This window comes from Leucopleurus acutus (assembly GCF_964270905.1).
Source record: "Leucopleurus acutus genome assembly, chromosome: 20".
Classification (NCBI taxonomy): Eukaryota; Metazoa; Chordata; class Mammalia; order Artiodactyla; family Delphinidae; genus Leucopleurus; species Leucopleurus acutus.
The window spans coordinates 16,764,204-16,779,007 of NC_139162.1; the positions used below are offsets into that span (position 1 = coordinate 16,764,204).

Consider the following 14,804-nt stretch of genomic DNA (forward strand, 5'->3'; position numbering starts at 1 on the left):
TACTATTTTGCCTGAGGCAATCTATCTTCCACATTTGTTGAGGAAGAAAATAATAGCCAATATTCTGTATGACTGTGTTGACGGTATGAATGGTTTTTATCTGTATGGTTCTTGTGCAGTGCACGAGGCAATTCTTTGTCAGCTTTTCTGGGAGTTCTGAAAAATCATAGGATCCACAAACTGTGCACTAGACCATGTCTATTTTTAATACGTACCCTCAAGCACCTAGTATAGAACTAAGCATCCTACGGACACTCAAATACTTATTCACTAACTACCACATTTACCAAGACATCCTCCTCTCCACCTCTGCCACTTTCCTTATACTGAGATGAAGGGATTTTTTTCTTTTTTATTCTTGCCTGCTGTATACACACTCAATAATAATTTGCTTCACCCCACACCCCACATAAATAAAACAAGTAATGGATTCACTGGTATTGCTATCTGTTCTGCTCCCTCATTTTCTCGACTCCACCTTTTTTTCATTCTTTGGCATATGTGCATCTAACAAAGGTATTAGACATTTGGTACACCCTCTCTAGCAGCCCTATTCAACAGAACTTCTTCAATGATGGAAATGTTCCATAGCTGCACTGCACATGGTACCTACTAGCCACATGTGGCTAGTGAGTATCTGAAATGTGGCTAGAATGACTGAGGAAATAATTTTTAATGTTATTTAATTTTAATTAATTTAAATTTACAGAGCCACATGTGGCTGATGGAATACCATAATGAACAGCACACATTTATAGTTTCAGATTAAGCTTCTTAGAAGTTAACACTGATGGTAGAAAGAGAATTCCATTTGAGCCCTGATTTTTTCTGTAAACCCTGGGCTGGTCACTTAGCACCTGTGACACCAATCTTCTAATCTGTAAAACAGCAATAATGTCTATTTACATGATGGCTGTGATGACTAAATGAGATAAATTTTTGTAAATTGGCCAGGGCAAAGCAAGTGATCAATGAAAATTAATGCACCTTTTTTTTAAATCTACAAAATGGGACTCAGAAAAGGCATTTTTCAGGGCAACTGTGATAATCAAATGAGATAATGAATACAAAATATGTATAAACTACAAAACCTCAAATAAATATAAAGTATTGTTAATTTCCTTAGCTGAAAAAAAGTCCAATGTATACTTTTATTTCTTTAATCACCATTATCATCTTACGTCTTTCTATTCTTTGTGGAACCTTGGAGTAATCTTTAAATCCAAGCATTGTATTTCCTTCAAACATTTTAGTCTAAGCCTTTGCCAAAGATCCATGAACCCTGTTGTCTGCAGTCTTCCTCTACATTTGTTTTTGCCTCCTCATTCTCTGCTAGTCTGATTTTCTCGTGGTTTCAAGTACTTACAAAATACTGCAAGTTTCTCAGTCATGTAAAGAGATACAATCTCACAGGATTCTTTTAAACTTTAAACGCTAAAGATGAGGGCCACAAGATTTCCTGGAATTCAAGTGTTAGTGTAAGAAAAGTGAGCATAACTTCTCAAAAAAAAAAAAAAAAAGACTGTCCTATTCTCATGCCTCCTTTTTCATGCTAACCTTTTTCACCAGCTGACTTACCTGTTTCCTCTCCTTCTCCAAATCTCAGTTTCCTCACATGAAAAATGGAGCTCCTGAGGTTACCTATGAGGAGACCGTAATAATGATATTTTAGAGAGCAACTTAGGAAATGTGAAAAGACTCATTCACAAATGGGACTGCCTAAGTGTAAAGAAAATTTCATTCTGAACATGCAAAATACCTTTGGACACAAAGCTGATAGAACAGAAATTTAAGAGAACTTAAAAAAAAAGAAATTTGAAGACAATAAGCACTTGCTCTGGACCTGGTGGAGAATAAATATTCTAATCATCTTATTTAGTTTATAGACAGGTAACCACTGATGAGGGAAAACGTGCAACTCAGGGCAAAGAAAACTATAAAAGATAAAATATGGTGAAACGATAAGATCTGATAATCTGATTCTTAAATAGAGGAGTTTATGATCCCTTAAACAATGCTGTATATTAGAAATATTTCACAATTAAAAAGTAGACAAATTTATGATAGCTTCTTCCTGTTCTCTCAGCTTCTTCCTGTTTATCTGCTCTACATAATAAAAGGAATCTTCCTTCACCCACTGGCAGCGGTAAAGGAAGCAGTATTAAAAGTGGACAGAACACTGTTATTCTGTTAATTAAAAAGCAGTATTAAAAGTGGACAGAACACTGTTATATTAGGATGGCTATTATCAAATGAATGGGAAAAACAAGTAAATGAATTAGAACACTGTGTATTACTGATGGGATTATAAAATGGTGCAGTTGCTGTGGAAAACAGTTTGGAAGTTCCTCAAAAAGCTAAACATAGAATTACCATACAACCCAGCAATTCCACTTCTAGGTATATATCCAAATGAACTGAAAACAAGGAGTCAAACAAGTACATACATGCCAATGTTCACAGAAGCATTGTTCACAATAGCCAAAAGGTGAAAACAACCCAAGTGTCCATCAAGAGATGAACAGATAAACAAAATGTGGTATATACATACAATGGAAATATTATTCAGCCCTAAAAAGAAAGGAAATTCTGATACATGCTATAATATAGATGAACCTTGAAGACATTATGCTATGGAAGTGGAATAAGCCAGAAACAAAGGAACAATATTGTATGATTCCACTTATATGAGATAGGTAAATTTATAAAAACAGAAAGTATAATATAGGCTACCAGGACTGGGAGGGGAATGGAATTTTTTTTTTTTTTTTTTTTTAATGAGTACAGAGTTTCTGTTTTGGATCATGAAAGGTTCTAGAAATGGATTATGTAATTATTGTATAACACTGAGACTATACTTATTGCCATTGAGTTATACTCTTCAAATGGTTAAAAATGATAAATCTTATGTATGTTTACCACAATTTTTTTTTAAAAAGATCAACACTCAAAAACTGGGGGGTGGTGAAGTGGGCAGAAGAGATAGGTGGGAACCCTAGATTGGAGAGAAGAAGAAAATATGGACAACAGAATCAAGAAGGATGGAGAGTGGCATCAAGCCAGCCATATGGCCAGGGTTTAAGAAGAAAAACAGCCAGTGAGAAGTCCTCAGGTAACCAAGGAATATTTTAAAAGAGTGAGTGTTATTATATAATTTCACGTACTTCTCACTGTGCAATGTAATAACCCTCTTTGACCTTCAAACCGTCACCAAAATTCTGCCACACATTGCACTCATGCTACTCTAGTGATATGGAATGAGGAAAGAGGGATAGTGAACAACAATAAGCAAAGTGGGGCAGAAAAAGGATAGAAATTGGACTGAGGTGCCAAGAAAATTTTGAGAGTTCACTTTGACAGTGAGACCTTAAAAATCCTCAGAAAATTTGAAATGACATAGGATTTGAAACAGACACAAATAAAGAATTAATTACAATGCCAGGCCCCAGAAAGACTGTAGGACATAGCAAGACAGACGTCTGGGAATTCAAGGCAATGAGCAGGAACCAAAGCAGGCATAAAAGATGAAGGAGTGGAATCAAGTAAACAGGGTAGCAGATTCAAGGCACTGAAATTGAAGGAATTTGCTGGGTTTTATGTGAAATGGATTGTATAGGATTCACCTCAAGGCAAGAATTTTGCCCAAGGTGGAAGAAATGCGAACAAAAGATTCTGGCTGAGATATAGAAAATCTACCAAGATAAAGTTACCCCTTCTGGCAGAAGACCTCAGACACTGGGTACCTGGCCAGGCTAAGGACCTTGTTGAAAATAATTGAGATCTTGATGAAGAAGCATAAGAAGCCAGTAACTCCATGATTCAAGCAAACTGTCAGAGCAGCTAAAAGTTTAATACACAGAACTAAGGAAAGAAATATCCAAGAAGATAGCTTCAAGATGGTGGACGAGTAAGACGTGGAGATCACCTTCCTCCCCACAAATACATCAAAAACACATCTACATGTGGAACAGCTCCTACAGAAAACCTACTGAACGCTGGCAGAAGACCTCAGACTTCCCAGAAGGTACTTCCCCACGTACCTGGGTAGGGCAAAAGAAAAAAGAAAAAACAGACAAAAGAATAGGGATGGGACCTGCACCTCTGGGAGGGAGCTGTGAAGGAGGAAAAGCTTCCACACACTGGGAAGCCCCTTCACTGGCAGAGACAGGGAGTGGGCGGGGGGTAGTGGGCGAGGAGAGCGCAACAACAGGGGTGCAGAGGGCAGAGCAGAGAGGTTCCCGCACAGAGGATCAGGGCCGACCAGCACGCACCAGCCTGAGAGGCTTGCCTGCTCACTCGGTGAGGCGAGTGGGGGGAGAGGACTGGGATTGGCTGCATGAACACAGCCTGAAGGGGGCTAGTGCACCACGGCTAGCCGGGAGGGAGTCTGGGAAAAAGTCTGGACCTGCCTAAGAGGCAAGAGACCATTGTTTCGGGGTGCGCGAAGAGAGGGGATTCAGAGCACCGTCTAAACGGGCTCCAGAGATGGGTGTGAAACATGGCTATCAGCACGGACACCAGAAACGGGCATGAGATGCTAAGGCTGCTACTGCAGCCACCAAGAAGCCTGTGTGCAAGCACAGGTCACTATCCACACCTCCCCCACCGGGAGCCTGTGCAGCCTGCAACTGCAAAGGTCCAGTGATCCAGGGACAACTTCCCTGGGAGAACACACGTCGTGCCTCAGGCTGTTGCAACCTCACGCCAGCCTCTGCTGCAGCAGGCTTGCCCCGCATTCCATACCCCTCCCTCCCCATGGCTTGAGTGAGCCAGAGCCCCCTAATCAGCTGCTACTTTACCCCATCCTGTCTGGGTGGGGAACAGACACCCTCAGGCAACCTACAAGCAGAGGCTGGGCCAAATCCAAAGCTGAACCCCAGGAGCTATGCAAACAAAGAAGAAAAATGGAAATCTCTCCAGGCAGCCTCAGGAGCAGCAGATTAAATCTCCACAATCAAAGTGATGTACCCTGCATCTATGGAATACCTGAATAGACAACAAATCATCCCAAAATTGAGGTGGTGGACTTTGGGAGCAACTGTAGACTTGGGGTTTGCTTTCTGCATCTAATTTGTTTCTGGTTTTATGTTTATCTAAGTTTAGTATTTAGACCTTATTACCACTGGTAGATTTCTTTATTGATTTGGTTGCTCTTTTTTTAAATATATATATATATTTTTTTTTTTTCCTTTTTCTCCTTTTGTGAGCGTGTAAATGTATGCTTCTCCATGTGATTTTGTATGTATAGCTTTGCTTTTACCATTTGTCCTAGGCTTCTGTCTGTCCGTTTTCGGGTTTTTTTTTTACTATAGTTTTTAGCACTTGTTATCATTGGTGGATTTGGTTTTTGGTTTGGTTGCTCGCTTCTTTCTTTCTTTCTTTTTTTTTATTGCTTTTTTATTTTTAATAAATTTTTAAATTTAATAACTTTATATTATTTTTTTAATTTATTTCTTTTTTTTCTCCCTTGTGTTTGGAGCTGTGTGGCTGATAGGGTCTTGGTGCTCCGGCTGGTGTCAGGCCTGAGCCTCTGAGGTGGGAGAGCCAAGTTCAGGACATTGGTCCACCAAAGACCTCCTGGCCCAATGTAATATCAAACAGTGAAAGCTCTCTCAGAGATCTCCAACTCAACACTAAGACCCAGCTCCACTCAATGACCAGCAAGCTACACTGCTGGACACCCTATGCCAAACAACTAGCAAGACGGGAACACAACCCCACCGATTAGCAGAGAGGCTATCTAAACTCATACTAAGTTCACAAACACCCCAAAACACACCACTGGACACAGTCCTGCTCACCAGAAAGACAAGATCCAGCCTCATCCACCAGAACACAGGCACCAGTCCCCTCCACCAGGAAGCCTACACAAGGCACTGAAGCTACCTCACCACTGGAGGCAGACAGCAAAAACAATGGGAACTATGAACCTGCAGCCTGAGAAAAGGAGACCCAAAACACAATAAGTTAAGCAAAATGAGAAGACAGATACAGATGAAGGAGCAAGGTAAAAACACATGAGACCAAACAAATGACGAGGAAATAGGCAGTCTACCTGAAAAAAAATTCAGAGTAATGATAGTAAAGATGATCCAAAACCTTGGAAATAGAATGGAGAAAATACAAGAAACGTTTAACAAGGAGAAGAACTACAGCAAACAATGATGAACAAAAGAATAAATGAAATTAAAAATTCTCTAGAAGGAATCAATAGCAGAAAAACTGAGGTAGAAGAATGGATGAGTGACCCGGAATATAATATAGTGGAAATAACTACCAGAGAGCAGAATAAAGATAAAAGAATGAAAAGAATTGAGGACAGTCTCAGAGACCTCTGGGACAACACTAAATGCACCAACATTCGAACTATAGGGGTCCCAGAAGAAGAAGAGAAAAAAAACGGACTGAGAAAATATTTGAAGACATTATAGTTGAAAAGTTCCCTAATATGGGAAAGGAAATAGTCAATCAAGTCCAGGAAGCACAAAGAGTCCCATACAGGATAAATCCAAGGAGAAACATGCCAAGACACATATTAATCAAACTATCAAAAATTAAATACAAAGAAAAAATATTAAAAGCAGCAAGGGAAAAGCAACAAATAACATACAAGGGAATTCCCATAAGGTTAACAGCTGATCTTTCAGCAGAAGCTCTGCAAGCCAGAAGGGAGTGGCAAGACATATTTAAAGTGATGAAAGGGAAGAACCTACAACCAAGAATACTCTACCCAGCAAAGCTCTTATTCAGATTCGACAGAGAAATTAAAACCTTTAAAGACAAGCAAAAGCTAAGAGGACTAAGCACCACAAAACCAGCTTTACAACAAATCCTGAAGGAACTTCTCTAGGCAGGAAACACAAGAGAAGGAAAAGACCTACAATAAGAAACCCAAAACAATTAACAAAATGGTAATAGGAACACACATATCGATAACTACCTAAAATGTAAATTGATTAAATGCTCCAACCAAAAGACATAGACTGGCTGAATGGATACAAAAACAAGACCTGTGTATATGCTATCTACAAGAGACCCACTTCAGACCTAGGGACACATACAGACTGAAAGTGAGGGGATGGAAAAAGATATTCCATGCAAATGGAAATCAAAAGAAAGCTGAAGTAGCAATTCTCATATCAGACAAAATAGACTTTAAAATAAAGACTATTACAAGAGAGAAAGAAGGACACTACATAATGATCAAGGGATCAATCCAAGAAGAAGATATAACAATTGTAAATATTTATGTACCTAACACAGGAACACCTCAATACATAACGCAAATGCTAACAGCCATAAAAGGGGAAATCGACAGTAACACAATCATAGTAGGGGACTTTAACACCCCATTTTCACCAATGGACAGATCATCCAAAATGAAAATAAATAAGGACACACACGCTTTATATGATACATTAAACAAGATGGATTTAACTGATATTTATAGAACCTTCCATCCAAAAAAAACAGAATATATTTTCTTCTCAAGTGCTCATGGAGCATTCTCCAGGAGGGATCATATCTTGGGTCACAAACCAAGCCTTGGTAAATTTAAGGAAACTGAGATCTTACCAAGTATCTTTTCCAACCACAATGCTATGAAACTACATATCAATTACAGGAAAAAAATCTGTACAAAATACAAACACATGGAGGCTAAACAATACACTACTAAATAACCAAGAGATCACTAAATAAATCAAAGAGGAAATAAAAAAATACCTAGAAAAAAATGACAATGAAAACACAACAACCCAAAACCTATGCAATGCAGCAAAAGCAGATCTAAGAGGGAAGTTTATAGCAATACAATCCTACCTCAAGAAACAAGAAACATCTCAAATAAACAACCTAACCTTACATCTAAAGAAATTAGAGAAAGAAGAACAAAAAACTCCAAAGTTAGCAGAAGGAAAGAAATTATAAAGATCAGATCAGAAATAAATGAAAAACAAATGAAGGAAAAAATAGCAAATATCAATAAACCTAAAAAGCTGGTTCTTTGAGAAGATAAACAAAATTGATTGATTAGCCAGACTCATCAAGAACAAAAGGGAGAAGACTCAAATAAATAGAATTAGAAATAAAAAAGGAGAAGTAACAACTGACAGAGCAGAAATACAAAGGATCATGAGAGATTACTATATGCCAATAAAATGGACAACATGGAAGAAATGGACAAATTCTTAGAAAAGCACAACCTCCCGAGACTGAACCAGGAAGAAATAGAAAATATAAACAGACCAATCACAAGCACTGAAATTGAGACTGTGATTAAAAATCTTCCAACAAACAAAAGCCCAGGACCAGAGGGCTTCACAGGCGAATTCTAGCAAATATTTAGAGAAGAGCTAATACCTATCCTTCTCAAACTCTTCCAAAATATAGCAGAGCGAGGAACACTCCCGAATTCATTCTATGAGGCCACCATCACCCTGATACAAAAACCAGACAAAGATGTCACAAAGAAAGAAAACTGCCGGCCAATATCACTGATGAACATAGATGCAAAAATCCTCAACAAAATACTAGCAAACAGAATCCAACAGCACATTAAAAGGATCATACAGCATGACCAAGTGGGGTTTATCCCAGGAATGCAAGGATTCTTCAATATATGCAAATCAATCAATGTGATAAACCATATTTTCAAATTGAAGGAAAAAAACATATGATTATCTCAATAGATGCAGAAAAGCTTTTGACAAAATTCAACACCAATTTATGATTAAAAACCCTCCAGAAAGTAGGCATAGAGGGAACTTACCTCAACATAACAAAGGCCATATATGACAAACCCACAGCCAACATCATCCTCAATGGTGAAAAACTGAAACCATTTCCACTAAGATCAGGAACAAGACAAGGTTGTCCACTCTCACCACTATTATTCAACATAGTTTTGGAAGTTTTAGCCACAGCAATCAGAGAAGAAAAAGAAATAAAAGGAATCCAAATCGGAAAAGAAGTAAAACTGTCACTGTTCGCAGATGACATGATACTATACATAGAGAATCCCAAAGATGCTACCAGCAAACTACTAGAGCTAATCAATGAATTTGGTAAAGTAGCAGGATACAAAATTATTGCACAGAAATCTCCTGCATTCCTACACACTAATGATGAAAAATATGAAAGAGAAATTAAGCAAATGTTCCCATTTACCATGGCTACAAAAAGAATAAAATAGCTAGGAATAACCCTATCTAAGGAGACAAAAGACCTGTATGCAGAAAACTATAAGACACTAATGAGAGAAATTAAAGATGACACAGACAGATGGAGAGACATACCGTGTTCTTGGATTGGAAGAATCAACATTGTGAAAATGACTATACTACCCAAAGCAATCTACATATTCAATTCAATCCCTATCGAACTACCAATGGCATTTTTCACAGAACTAGAACAAAAAACTTCACAATTTGTATGGAAATTCAAAAGACCCTGAATAGCCAAAGCAATCTTGAGGAAGAAAAATGGAGCTGGAGGAATCAGGCTCCCTGACTTGAGACTACACTATAAAGCTACAGTAATCAAGGCAGTATGGTACTGGCACAAAAACAGAACAGGATAGAAAGCCTAGAGGTAAACCCACACACATATGGTCACCTTGATAAAGGAGGCAAGAATATGTAATGGAGAAAAGACAGCTTCGTCAATAAGTGCTGCTAGGAAAACTGGACAGCTACATGTAAAAGAATGAAATTAGAACACTCCCTAACATCATACACAAAAATAAATTCAAAATGGATTAAAGACCTAAATGTAAGGCCAAACACTATCAAACTCTTAGAGGAAAACAGGCATAACACTGTATGACATAAATCACAGCAAGATCCTTTTTGACCCACCTCCTAGAGTAATGGAAACAAAAATAAACAAATGGGACCTAATGAAACTTTAAAGCTTTTGAACAGCAAAGGAAACCGTAAACAAGACGAATATACAATGCTCAGAATGGGAGAAAATATTTGCAAACGAAGCAACTGACAAAGGATTAATCTCCAAAACATACAAACAGCTCATGCAGCTCAGTATCAAAAAACAAATAACCCAATCCAAAAATGGGCAGAAGATCTAAATAGACATTTCTCCAAAGAAGATATACAGATTGCCAACAAACACATGAAAGGATGCTCAACGTCACTAATCACTAGAGAAATGCAAACCAAAACTACAATGAGGTATCACCTCACACCAGTCAGAATGGCCATCATCAAAATATCTACAAACAATGAATGCTGGAGAGGGTGTGGAGAAAAGGGAACCCTCTTGCACTGTTGGTGGGAATATAAATTGATACAGCCACTATGGAGAACAGTATGGAGGTTCCTTAAAAAATGAAAAATAGAACTACCGTAAGACCCAGCAATCCCACTATTGGGCATATACCCTAAGAAAACCATAATTCAAAATGAGTCATGTACCACAATGTTCATTGCAGGTCTCTTTACAATAGCCAGGACACAGAAGCTATCTAAGTGTCTATCAACAGATGAATGGATAAAGATGTGGCACATATATACAATGGAATATTACTCAGCCATATAAAGAAATGAAATTGAGTTATTTGTAGTGAGGTAGCTGGTCCTAGAGTCTGTCATACAGTGTGAAGTTAGTCAGAAAGAGAAAAACAAATACTTTATGCTAACACATGTATATGGAATCCCCCCCCCCCAAAAAAAAGGTTCTGAAGAACCTAGTGGCAGGACAGGAGTAAAGACACCGACATAGGGAATGGACTTGAGGACATGGGGAGGGGGAAGGGTAAGCTGGGACGAAGTGAGAGAGTGGCATGGATATATATACAATACCAAATGTAAAATAGATAGCTAGTGGGAAGCAGCCACAGAGCACAGAGAGATCAGCTCGGTGCTTTGTGACCACCTAGAGGGGTGGGACAGGGAGGGTGGGAAGGAGATGCAAGAGGGAGGAGATATGGGGATATATGTATATATATAGCTGATTCACTTTGTTATGCAGCAGAAACTAACACACCATTGTAAAGCAACTATACTCCAATAAAGATGTTAAAAAAAAAAAAAAAAAGAAAAGAAACATCCAAGAAGAGGTGTTAGGATTGCTATCAACTCTGGGGAGAGTTGAATGCATCCACTATGCTGCTCCAACTCAGAAATAATCAGAGCCAAATGCAAGCACACTTGAAAGCATTCCTCGAAGTCCACACAAACCCATTAACTATGGTGGCAGCCTCACAAGGACAAGGGGCTTCTGATCAAACAGTGAATGAACAATAATCTACTCTAACCCAGAGGCAACCCTAAGTAGCCAGGCTGAAAGAAAGAAGGGGGAGGAGGGGAATCATAGCAAGGTCATTACAGGATACACACTTCAAGAGAAAGAGACTTTCAAGAATTATTTCAGCCAAGCCAGTAAACAAATACAAAACAAAATGAGCAAACAACAACAAAATAACCCTGGGAGAGGGAATCAGCATCCAAAGTTGCTAAATTATTTAAACGCTTCCTGAAAATTACAAGACACGCAAAGAAACAGAAAGGTGTGACCCACGCACAGGGAAAATATCAAGCAATAAAAGTTGCTTTAAATAGACCCAGGTGATATAGACTATGCAGACAAAGACCTCAAAGCAGCCATTATGAATACCTTCAAAAACTAAAAGTTAGGAAACTGTGAATATGTTACTAAGAATTAGGAGAAGCTAAGATGACAATGACTCATAAAATGGAGGGTATCAATAAAGAGATACTATTACAAAGAACCAAATAGAAATTCTGGAGTTGAAAGCACAGTAACCAAAATGAAATATTCACTAGAGGGGCTCAACAGAGACTAATAGATATTAGGCAATTTGAAGAGCAGAGGGAAAAATAATAAATAAAAATGAAATGAAGAGAAGTGTGGGACACTGTTATGGGTGCTGACATACATGTAATGGGACTACCAGGAGAGGCGAGAAGGAAAACAACAGAAGAAAAAATACTAAAAGAGTAGCTGAAAACTTCCAAAATTTGATGAAACACATTAATCTACATACAAAGAAGCTCAGCCAAGTTCAAGTAGGATAAACTTAGAAGATCCACACCCAGGCACATGAATAATCACAAAGATAAAATCCAAAGAAAAAGAAAAAAGCCTTGAAAGCGATAAGAGAAAAACAATCCAACATGTACAAGGGAACCCCAATATGATTAAGAGCAGACTTCTCATTACAAACAGTGGAGGCCAGAAGGCAATAGGATGACATATTCAAAGTGCTGACAGTAAAACACTGTCAATCAAGAATCTTATATCCAGCAAAACTATACTATTTCAGAAATGAAAGTGAAAAAGATATGCCCAGGTGAACAAAAATCGAGATCATTTGCCATAGTAGACATACCTTACAAGAAATACTAAAGGAAGTTCTGCAGGCTGAAAGTGACACCAGACAGTAATTCAAATCCACACAAAAAACAAGTGTCAATACAGGTAATTATGTAGGTGATTACAAATGACAGTATAATTGTATCTTTCTGCTCTTAACTGATTTTAACATCAATTTCATAAAACAAATATATGTAATTATATTGTTGAGCCTATAACATAAAAATATAATATATTTGACAAGAGCACCAAGGAGGCAAGCAGGAGTAAAGTTCTATCTGAGTAAGGAAATGACATCAGATGGAATTCAAACCCACAGTAAGAAATGAAGAGAACCAGAAAGAGTAAATAAGAACATTAATATAACACACTCCATACATATTGATATATACTTGTTCTACTTTCTTCTCTCAGCTTCTTTAAAAGTATAAGATTAAATAAAGTAATAATTATAATAATGTATTATACCTGATATGTTTAATAATAATAGCACAAAAAGAAGTGGCAATGCACTAATTAAGTTTTTTAGGCTTCACTGAAACAAAGTCAGTATAAATCTGAAGTAGATTCTGATAACTTAAAATTTAGACTTATAAACCTTAGAGCAACCACTAACAAAATTAGCCAAATAGAAATTAAAAGTCTCTAATGGAATTAAACTGTTACACTAGAAAGTATCTAATACAAAAGAACACAATTAAGGAGGAATAGAGAAACCAAAAGTGCATGATGAACATAGAAAACAAAAGGCAAAGTGGCAGATGTAATTTCAACCATATCAAAAATAATATCACTAAATATGAATGGATTAAACAACCTGATCAAGAGGCAAAGGCTATCAGACTGGATTTAAAAAAAACAATAACTATACACTGTCTGCAGGAGATACATGCTACATTCAAGGATCCAACTTGTTGAAAGTAAAATGATAGAAAAAGATATATCATACAAGCAACAATAAAAAAAAAAAACCTGGAATGGCTATATTAATATCAGACAACACTGACTTTAAAACAAAAACTATGTTATTGGTGATAAAGAGGGATATTTCATAATGATTGAAAAGATCACTCTATCAGGAATATGTAATGATTACAAAAAGATGTGCACTTAACAACAGAGCCACAACATACATGAAGCAAAAACTTTAATTTTACAGAATTGAGGGAAAAACAGACAATTGAACAACAATTGTGGGAGTCTTCAATACCCCACTTTTAATTACTGATAGAAGATCAATAAAGAAATAGAAATTTAAACAATACTATATATCAAATACATGTAACAATCATCTATAGAACATTCCACCCAACAGCAGCAGAATACACATTCTTCTCAAATACACATGGAACATTCTTTAAAACAGACCATATGCTAGGCCATAAAACAAACCACAATAAATTTTAAAGGACTACAATTATACAAAGCATCTTATCTGATCACTATAGAATTAAATTAGAAATCAATAACACAAAGAAATTTAAGAAATTCACAAGTATGTGAAAATTAAACAGCATATGCCTAAGTAACCAATGGGTCAAAGAAGAAATCACAAGGTGAGTTAGAAACTACTTTGAGACGAATGAAAACAGAAACACAACATACCAAATTTTATGGGATACATCTAAAGCAATACTCAGGAGGAAATTTATAGCTGTAAAAACCTATATTATAAAAGAAGAAAGATCTCTAATCAGTAACCTAAATTTCCACTTTAAAAAACTAGAAAAAGTAGAGTGAACTAAACTCAAACCTAGAAAAAAGAAGAAAATAATGAACAATAGACCAAAAAGAAATAAAATAGAAAATAAAAACTTAAGAAAATCACCAAACTAAAGTCTTTTTATATGAAAAGATCAACAAAATTAACAAACACTTAGCAAGACTGGCCAAGGGAAAAAAAAAAAGAGAGAGAGAAGACACAAATTACCAACATCAGGAATGACATAAGACTGCTACCAACCTTACAAAAAAAATTTTTTTAATAATTTAAGGTAATATTATGAACAGCTATATGTTAACAAATTAGATGACTCAGATCAAACAGATTCCTAGAGAGATATAAATTATGAAAATATACCCAAGAAGTAGTAGAAAATCTGCAAAAACTTTAAAAGTAAAGAGGGCAATTAGTAATTTTAAAACTTCTCCCAAAGAAAAGTCCAGGCCCAGAAGATTTCACTAGTGAACTGCATCAAATATTCAAGAAAGAATTAATACCAATCTTTCACAAACTCTTCCCAAAAAATAGAAGAGGAGGGAATACATACCAACTAATTCTACGAGGTCAGTATTACCCAGATGCCAAAACCAGACAAAGATCTAAAAAGAGGGAAAAAAACCCCAAGAAACTACAGACCAATATTCATTACCAATATAGATACAAAAATTCTCAACAAAATACTAGCAAACCAAATCCAGTAATATATAAAAAGGGAATACACACCATG

General features: G+C 36.8%; 1 long non-coding RNA gene across 2 annotated transcripts in view; it reads right to left on the bottom strand.

The window, feature by feature from the left end:
* Positions 1-1,042: 1,042 nt before the first annotated feature.
* The window catches only part of LOC309977329, a 292,832-nt gene continuing 279,070 nt past the window's right edge, over positions 1,043-14,804 (bottom strand). For both annotated transcript variants that reach the window (XR_014327045.1, XR_014327046.1), the window contains exon 3: positions 1,043-1,641. This is a non-coding gene — a long non-coding RNA (uncharacterized lncRNA). The remainder of the gene's footprint in view (positions 1,642-14,804) is intronic.